At 37.8% G+C, this 8466-nt stretch overlaps 1 long non-coding RNA gene across 2 annotated transcripts in view; it reads right to left on the bottom strand.

The window, feature by feature from the left end:
* The window catches only part of LOC136847728 (uncharacterized), a 22020-nt gene extending 14044 nt beyond the window's left edge, over positions 1–7976 (bottom strand). For both annotated transcript variants that reach the window (XR_010855814.1, XR_010855815.1), the window contains exon 1: positions 7864–7976. This is a non-coding gene — a long non-coding RNA (uncharacterized lncRNA). The remainder of the gene's footprint in view (positions 1–7863) is intronic.
* Between the last annotated feature and the right edge of the window lie 490 nt (positions 7977–8466).

Below are 8466 nucleotides of genomic sequence, written 5' to 3'. Positions count from 1 at the left end.
TATATATATATATATATATATATTTCTGACTCGCATCAGGATCGAACACAGGTCTTTCAATTGAAAGGCAAGGGCACTGCCCACTAGGCCATACAAGTCATTAAAGAAGTTGGAACCTGAGGACAACTGCACCCAAGGAATTACCTGGGCAAGCTAACTGCTTGCATACCAGCATGTTTTCCCAGGTAATTCCTTGGGTGCAGTTGCCCTCAGGTTCCAACTTCTTTAATGACTTGTATGGCCTAGAGGGCAGCACCCTTGCCTTTCAAATTGAAAGACCTGGTTCGATCCTGATGTGAGTCAGAAATTTATTTCTGTTCCAAACATGACTGTGTTGATTGTTTCTATATATATACATGTGTATATATATGTATATATATATCTGTATATACATATATATATGTATATATTTGTATATATATACATATAATAAATATATATATATATATATATATATATATATATATATATATATATATATATATATATATATATATATATATATATATGAGCTTTTGTTATACGTCATCAGATCCTTTTGGTTCTTTGAGATTTCGTAGAGCCAAGCTCATATCATACCCTCACCCACACACTTGCACCAACCAGCTCATCCATATACTCATCCACACGCAGCCGCTTCCAACGACCCACCCACATTCTTTCGCTCCACATACAACCACGCAGCCGACACCCAGTATGTGTGTGTGTTTGTGTTTGCGTGCGTTTGCTTGCTTGCGCTTTGTTTTTCCCAGTTAAAACTATCAACAAAAGGTTAGGTGTTGCCTTTGACTATTCTAAATCATAGTTTTTTTCAATGTTAAACAACCATCCCATTGAAGACTAGTGCAGTTTTACCTTCAAGTATGTGTTATATTCAAAATTATATCATATGTTAATTATATATTATCATATATTATATATATAAATTATATATATATATATATATATATAATATATATATATATATATATAATATATATATATATATATATATATATATAATATAACACATATTTGAAGGGAAAATATATATATATATATATATATACACACAACATAATTTTCATTTGGATGGTTTGTTTAACTTTAAAAAACTTATGACTTAGAATAGTTACTTTTTTTGTTGAGTTTTAACTGGGAAAAACAAAGCGCAGGCACGCAAACGCACGCAAACACAAACACACAAACTGAGTGTCGGCTGAGTGGTTGTTTGTGGGGAGAAAGATTGTTGGTGGGTCCTTGGAAGTGGCTGCGTGATATGGCTGAGTCAAAGAACCAAAAGGATCTGAGCTGGTTGGTATATATATATATATATATATATATGATATATATGATATAGCTATATATATATATAAATCTCAAAGAACCAAAAAGGATATATATATAGATAGATAGATATATATATATAGATAAATATATATATATATATATATATATATATATATATATATATATATATATATATATATATATATATATATATATATATATATATATATATATATATATATATATATATATATATATATATATATATATATATATATATATAATATAATTTGACAATCTGAGACAAACATGCCGCCTATTACAAACAATTTCATACTTGAAACTGCAATGTACGCGGCGATAAAATTGTATATGAAGGTAAAACATTATTTCTCAAGAAAACGACAAACTGTCTTGGTCTTTCAGGTGACTAACGCTGTACGTGGGAGGGAAGGGGGAGCAGGAGACTGAATGAAGTGGGAAAGGATGGTGGTGGGAGGGGCACAACAGAGCGATACTTTATGGGAGAGGAAGATTGTCAGAATTTTCAGTTTCAATTTGGAAAAAATGTCAAGTTAAGAGCGAGTGATGATAAATATTTGAGACCGTCGACTTGAATCATTTCACTTGCGCTCAAATGCGCACAAACACACCTTTACATACAGAAGGACCACAAGAAACTGCTTCTGCGCAGACTTTTTAATCATGCAAGATTTATGACTGTTAACCCGAAGAGCCGGTTTCACCGTATGTAAGACGACAAAAAGTTCAGTACAAATATAGTATTGAAACGGACACCATTTCAGCCGCCCCTTGACCGGTCAATAGTCTGACATCGCTTGAGTCCATCTCTGATCACTATAAATGGTCATGCTTGGGTGAAGTAACTTAACTGAACAAACAAGACGGTTAACTCGTGCCAAGCAATGGTGGGCGATTCCAAACGTCCTGTCGTTTATCATCTGATTTACCTCAGGATTTTCGACCAAAGAAGTGTTTGAGGAGTTTCCAGGATCTGGAGCATTTCTTCCTCCACCACTCAAAGTAACTGTTTCCATCGATATTCCCTGAAATGCTGACCAAAGTGCAACTGCAAGGTTGACTTATAGCACATTCTGGCTCCTCAATTGAAGGGGTTGCACACTGTGTGAATTTTCTGGAGATTTTCGACCAACGGTGCATTTGCTGTCAACTAGACTTGCAAGCGACATATTACTGCCACCTTAGCACTTGATAAAAATCAAATGTTGGAGCGAGTCAATGGATAAGTAACTATCTAACAGCTAACTGGAAAGAATCAAGTGCACAAGCCATGAATGAATGAATTCACGCTAGAAAGCTAAACACACTGAAACATTTTGGAGTGGTTGAACAGCAAGATAAAATGATCCAGAAAATAAAACAAATGAAGTACATGTATATGATGATGAAATTGGGAGAAAACCTCAGAGTTGCATTAAAACCAAAATGACTACGAACATGTAGAAGATTTCGACATTGCCGTTTTCCCAGATTTGATCCACAAACCCTTGACCCAAGTTGGGATGGGGTGTATATGTGGCAGAAACGTTGCCTTATCTTCCTTTATACCAGATCAAAAAGGGTAAACATCTTCAGAACTGAGATTTGATGACGAGTAAAGGATGATTTATAGTAAAAAAAAAATGCAGTAAATGAAAGTTTTATATTATACATTAAACTGTTTCGATAACAGGGTAGGATAAGGGTGATTTACTTTTTAGTCATCTAAATGAATTATGCAAATGCCCCGGCTCACTGATTAAAATAAATGATAAAATGCGATAAAAAAAAAGTTATTTACACCTCAGATAGTAAATTACGTCGGCCTTGTCCCAGAACGGTCTCTTTCTTCTGGACAGCCGGTGGGAGGGATGAGTACGATTTTATGACCGGATTAAAGAACCCCGAACTGAAGGATGCAGATTGACTGTAGTCGGATTTATGAGTCAGGATGAAGTTTGGCAACGTAGCTAATGACAGCCATGTTCGTAGTCATTTTGGTTTTACTGTAGGGGCCGAGGGGACCTCCAAAAACACCCTTTAGTAAAAGCGAGGCGCACTGACAATATCCCACTATGGGGTTGTAGTTCAGTATACCTTAGTTTAACCAGACCACTGAGCTGATTAACAGCTCTCCTAGGGCTGGCCCGAAGGATTAGACTTATTTTACGTGGCTAAGAACCAACTGGTTACCTAGCAAAGGGACCTACAGTTTATTGTGGAATGCGAACCACATTATAGCGAGAAATGAATTTCTATCACCAGAAATAAATTCCTCTAATTCTTCATCGGCCGGCCGGAGACTCGAACTCGGGCCTAGCCGAGTGCTTGCCGAGAACCCCACCATCTCATCCAACGAGGAACTATGGGGTTGTAGTGAATGCGTGTACATGGATGTACGCACAAATTCGTGCACCTTGTACATGTATGTACATGAACAGGTTTGTATACAGTTCTTTAACATAGTAGTTAATTAGCCTCTTCAGAAGAGAAAACGGACCTACTAAAAAGTAGTAACACTTCTACGGTAGGCTAAATGTTCTTATGCCCGAGAAACCTCAGGGCGTCCCCATACGACAGTAAATATGGCCCTAGTCCTTTACAACCTTGAGGAAGAGAATTTACAACGGCCCTAAACATCCAAACAGGAAATGACTGGTTTGTTGACAGACTGATCGGATTTGCACCCTCAAGTCAGTACGAAGCTCTGATAAGACAAGTTGGGGGGATTAGACACAGGGTTACTGAAAGTTGAAACCACCTTAGTGGTTATGCACAACTGGATAAAGCCCAAACACTGCTAATACAAACTGTATAAACTATTCAATACAATGCAGCTAATATGAAAACATTTTGAATTACGAGAACGTTTCCAAATCACTACAGAAACGTTTGATTATTATTTGACTGGAGACGACAACTGAATGGTTTCATTCACTGCTGAACATCTGACATCAATACTATACGTGCAAATAGCAACATATCTTTGCACCATTTTATCTAGAAATGAGAGAGAGAGAGAGAGAGAGAGAGAGAGAGAGAGAGAGAGAGAGAGAGAGAGAGAGAGAGAGAGAGAGGCCCTTTTTATAAAATGTCCTGCTAACGGACTTAGCAAGTCGGCGTCAAGTAGGCATGACCAGGATTAATAGACTACTCTATTAATCCTGGGCATGACCACCGACCCAAGCGGCCAGAACTCGTGATTGTGGAGACGCAGGATTAATGGAATACTCTATTAATCCTTGGTGAAGACGGACGAGTTAAGACGAAATGGAAAGTGACCATTGCTGAAACTTGTGACATTCAACGGAAGCAGCAAAAATTACGGGGAGGTTTCTGAATAGGAAGCCAGGAAATACACAGGCCTGTCACTAAAGATTAAGTCTACTTCACTGCAGTTAGCTGTTAAAAAAACTGCATCAACTGAAATAGAGCGCTTGATAACCGTCTGTGCATTAACTGAGATTTCATTTCAAGATATTGTTTTGGATACGATATTCACTCCACTCCAGCATTTGCGTCTTCAATTCTGAACTCTTGAGCAAAACGGAACCTTCTGGATGCTAAAAGGTGCTCGGATGCCTCAGCCCCTTAGTGATTTCAGTTTTCCCGACTTTCACATTATATGAGAGAGAGAGAGAGAGAGAGAGAGAGAGAGAGAGAGAGAGAGAGAGAGAGAGAGAGAGAGAGAGAGAGAGATCCAGCATCTGAAACTTTTCAGCATAACATCACATCCTAACCACTTAATGGACCGTCAATTCTAAACACTGAACGGAAATGGTTCAACAATGCAACAATAAGGACCTAGTCCTACTCCGCCGAAGACACTATCAGACCCTCCCATTCATTTGTTCTACAGACAACGGTGCAGATATTCATAGTCATGCGGCTTACTTCATATAAATTGTCAGTCTCATTTTTTGAACGCTCAGGAAATAGATATTTTTTTAAGGCTTGATATAAATAATGTGAGTCCTGATATCATGGAGCTTTTGTACCATATTGGGGCTGTAAATTTAGAGGCTATAAAACAGAACGTGTTTTTGGAAAGGTTCTGAAAAAATCGAGCATCTATTCTGTTAAGGATGACCAAATGCCAGCAAGATATTCACGAATCAATACTAAACCAAGTGGCTTTGTAAAGTATCATTATGATATATGTCAATTCAGCATTTACTAAAGAAGTGTTTGATCATGGGGGAAGGAACAATTGGACGGCCATAAAAATTTACACTCGTGTTGGTGCAATGCAAATACACGTTAGGCGTAAGGTTGATGTCTCCAACTTGCTAAACGCTGGCCGGGAAGCATTTTCCTGAGATGTACCTGAGCATTGTACCAGCTCGGGACCTTTCCCTGAAAAAAGCGGGACGCCATATCTTAAAAACCAACCATAGAATTTTCTTGAAAATAATCTCATTACGTTTCCCACGCCCAAATTACCAACAAATCTATAACTTGGTCCATCCTAACCCAACCTAACCTAAGGGGCATGGTAAAAAAACCGGGCTGGTGCAATACAGGGCTTGAGGAAATAAACATTGTGGCGAAACTGGTTATTCTAACTATATTCCAAGCCTGGTTTTTAAAAACTACAACGAGGTCCCTTTAAGCCAATGATAATCCAGAAATTTCCAGTGATCATGACCAAATATTTAATAAAAATAAAAAAAGCACTTGCCAAATTTAGACCAAAATAAATGCACAAAATCTGCAGATATTCAGGTTTTTAAAGCCGATTTTATTCAAGACCATAATAAAACGTATGTCATTTCGTATACTTAAAGCACTGAACCATGTAAAACCACTGGTATTATAAAAAAGTAATAAAATGAAAAACTTTAAAATTTACGTCAAAGGCATGCTGCAAGCCATGATATATTCGGTATCAAAAGAAATCTGTAATATTACATCGCCACTTAATCTACTACTGGTTATTCACTCCACTCCACTCAAAAGAAAAGCCGAGGAATTTGTGAGAGAGAGAGAGAGAGAGAGAGAGAGAGAGAGAGAGAGAGAGAGAGAGAGAGAGAGAGAGAGAGAGAGAGAGAGAGAGAGTAAATCAACATTTTTAATATGCAAAACCCACAAAACTTTTCAAGTTTACATGAAGAACCGAGATAGATGAATTCTAATACATGTCACGCTGTCGTCAGAGAATATTACTTACTTTGATGATTTTATGTTTTACATTTTGATAAGTTGGTTGATTTTCTTGGGGTTTTTCCTGATAACCAAAACCAACGGTCTTCATAAGATAATCTCCAATAGACGACAGATGAAGACAGAGGACAAATGATTGTTTTCCTGATGTAATTAACAATTAAATATCCCTTTCTTTAGTTTGATTGTAAACCCTTGGGCTGCAAATATGATCAGGAATGAATGATCCAAACATGTACCTGCCACGTAACGAAATATGTTGCGTTAAATCGTGAATTCGATTAGGATTAGGATGACTTAAATTACTGCTAGTTATTTCTAGTTTTGAAATGGGAATCACTACTTGATTTATCTATTATATTCGTCATATCCCGAGTCTTGTGTACAGAAAACAGACAAAAATTGCGGAATCAAAATTTGTACCAGCCTTTCGAGACACTGCTGGGTCAAAATTTGTACCAGCCTTTCGAGACACTGCTGGGTCAAAATTTGTACCAGCCTTTCGAGACACTGCTGGGTCAAAATTTGTACCAGCCTTTCGAGACACTGCTGGGTCAAAATTTGTACCAGCCTTTCGAGACACTGCTGGGTCAAAATTTGTACCAGCCTTTCGAGACACTGCTGGGTCAAAATTTGTACCAGCCTTTCGAGACACTGCTGGGTCAAAATTTGTACCAGCCTTTCGAGACACTGCTGGGTCAAAATTTGTACCAGCCTTTCGAGACACTGCTGGGTCAAAATTTGTACCAGCCTGTCGAGACACTGCTGGGTCAAAATTTGTACCAGCCTTTCGAGACACTGCTGGGTCAAAATTTGTACCAGCCTTTCGAGACACTGCTGGGTCAAAATTTGTACCAGCCTTTCGAGACACTGCTGGGTCAAAATTTGTACCAGCCTTTAGAGACACTCTTGGGTCAAAATTTGTACCAGCCTTTCGAGACATTGTTGGGGCAAAAAATGCAACAGCTTTTCAAGACTTTATTGGCGCAAAAAATACAACAGCCTTTCCGGACACTTGGGACAAAAAATACAACCTTTCTTTATAGCTTTACCAAACGTCTACGATCACAGATGAAAGCCTTCAGTGACTCTACAAACAAGGTAATGACCAAGAGCTTACGTAACCTAGCCGTGCAGTGCCACTGCTGCTATCTTCTCAAATGAAAAGTTGATACGGAACCTGTAAGTGTTGCAATTTCGAGCTGTTCATGAGAACTCATGCCTATATGATTTACAGACGAATATCCACTCGAAAACGCTTATAACAGATCCCTAAGTAAACTGAATACGCAAGACAACCTGCCATCAAATACAAAATGCCCATGCTAATTTACCTTTAGACACAAAACTACAAATGGATATGGACAAAACATGTTCAAAACTGATATGACAAAACGGACATTTACTTACAAATTACCGCCGGCTATAACCAATTATATGAATGTTAAAAACGCACAGCTTAATAAACCGTCCATATTCCATTGTGGTTGTCTCAGAACTGCTCAAGAAAAACAACAGATTTTCTCTTAGCCAATCACAGACCTCCACCAGTCCCAACTCGGATACCTTCTTCCATCGCCTTTTCTCATTGGCTGGAGGGTGGAAGGCTTTAAACCCGAATCCCCAGTTTGCTGGAGTGACTAGAACAGATTTTCGAGACAATATTTCTCTGAGGACCATAGTCACCATCGATATCAAATACATATATGAAGAGTCTATAAAAAGTAAGCATAGACAGACACCTAAAAATACATTTAGCAAGTTAATACAGCAAAAGGAAATAATAATAGAGCTAAAATTCGATAAAAAAAATCGTCATAAATAAGGTAAGCACATAGTACATCAAAACAATATACTCCATGATATATACTGCACTTTGCAGAGCGTACTTGCAATAATTACATGCATACCATTTCGATCTGAAAGCCAGTCTATGCATTTTGATGGCCACGACGATTCTATAGGGGCCCTTTTAAACTTTTCCGTTGATATGATAATTCTAAAAAAGATTTA

The sequence above is a fragment of the Macrobrachium rosenbergii genome, chromosome 17 (assembly GCF_040412425.1).
Source record: "Macrobrachium rosenbergii isolate ZJJX-2024 chromosome 17, ASM4041242v1, whole genome shotgun sequence".
Lineage (NCBI taxonomy): Eukaryota > Metazoa > Arthropoda > Malacostraca > Decapoda > Palaemonidae > Macrobrachium > Macrobrachium rosenbergii.
Note: the sequence above shows the minus strand (reverse complement) of the source record. Positions and strands in the feature narration are given on the sequence as shown.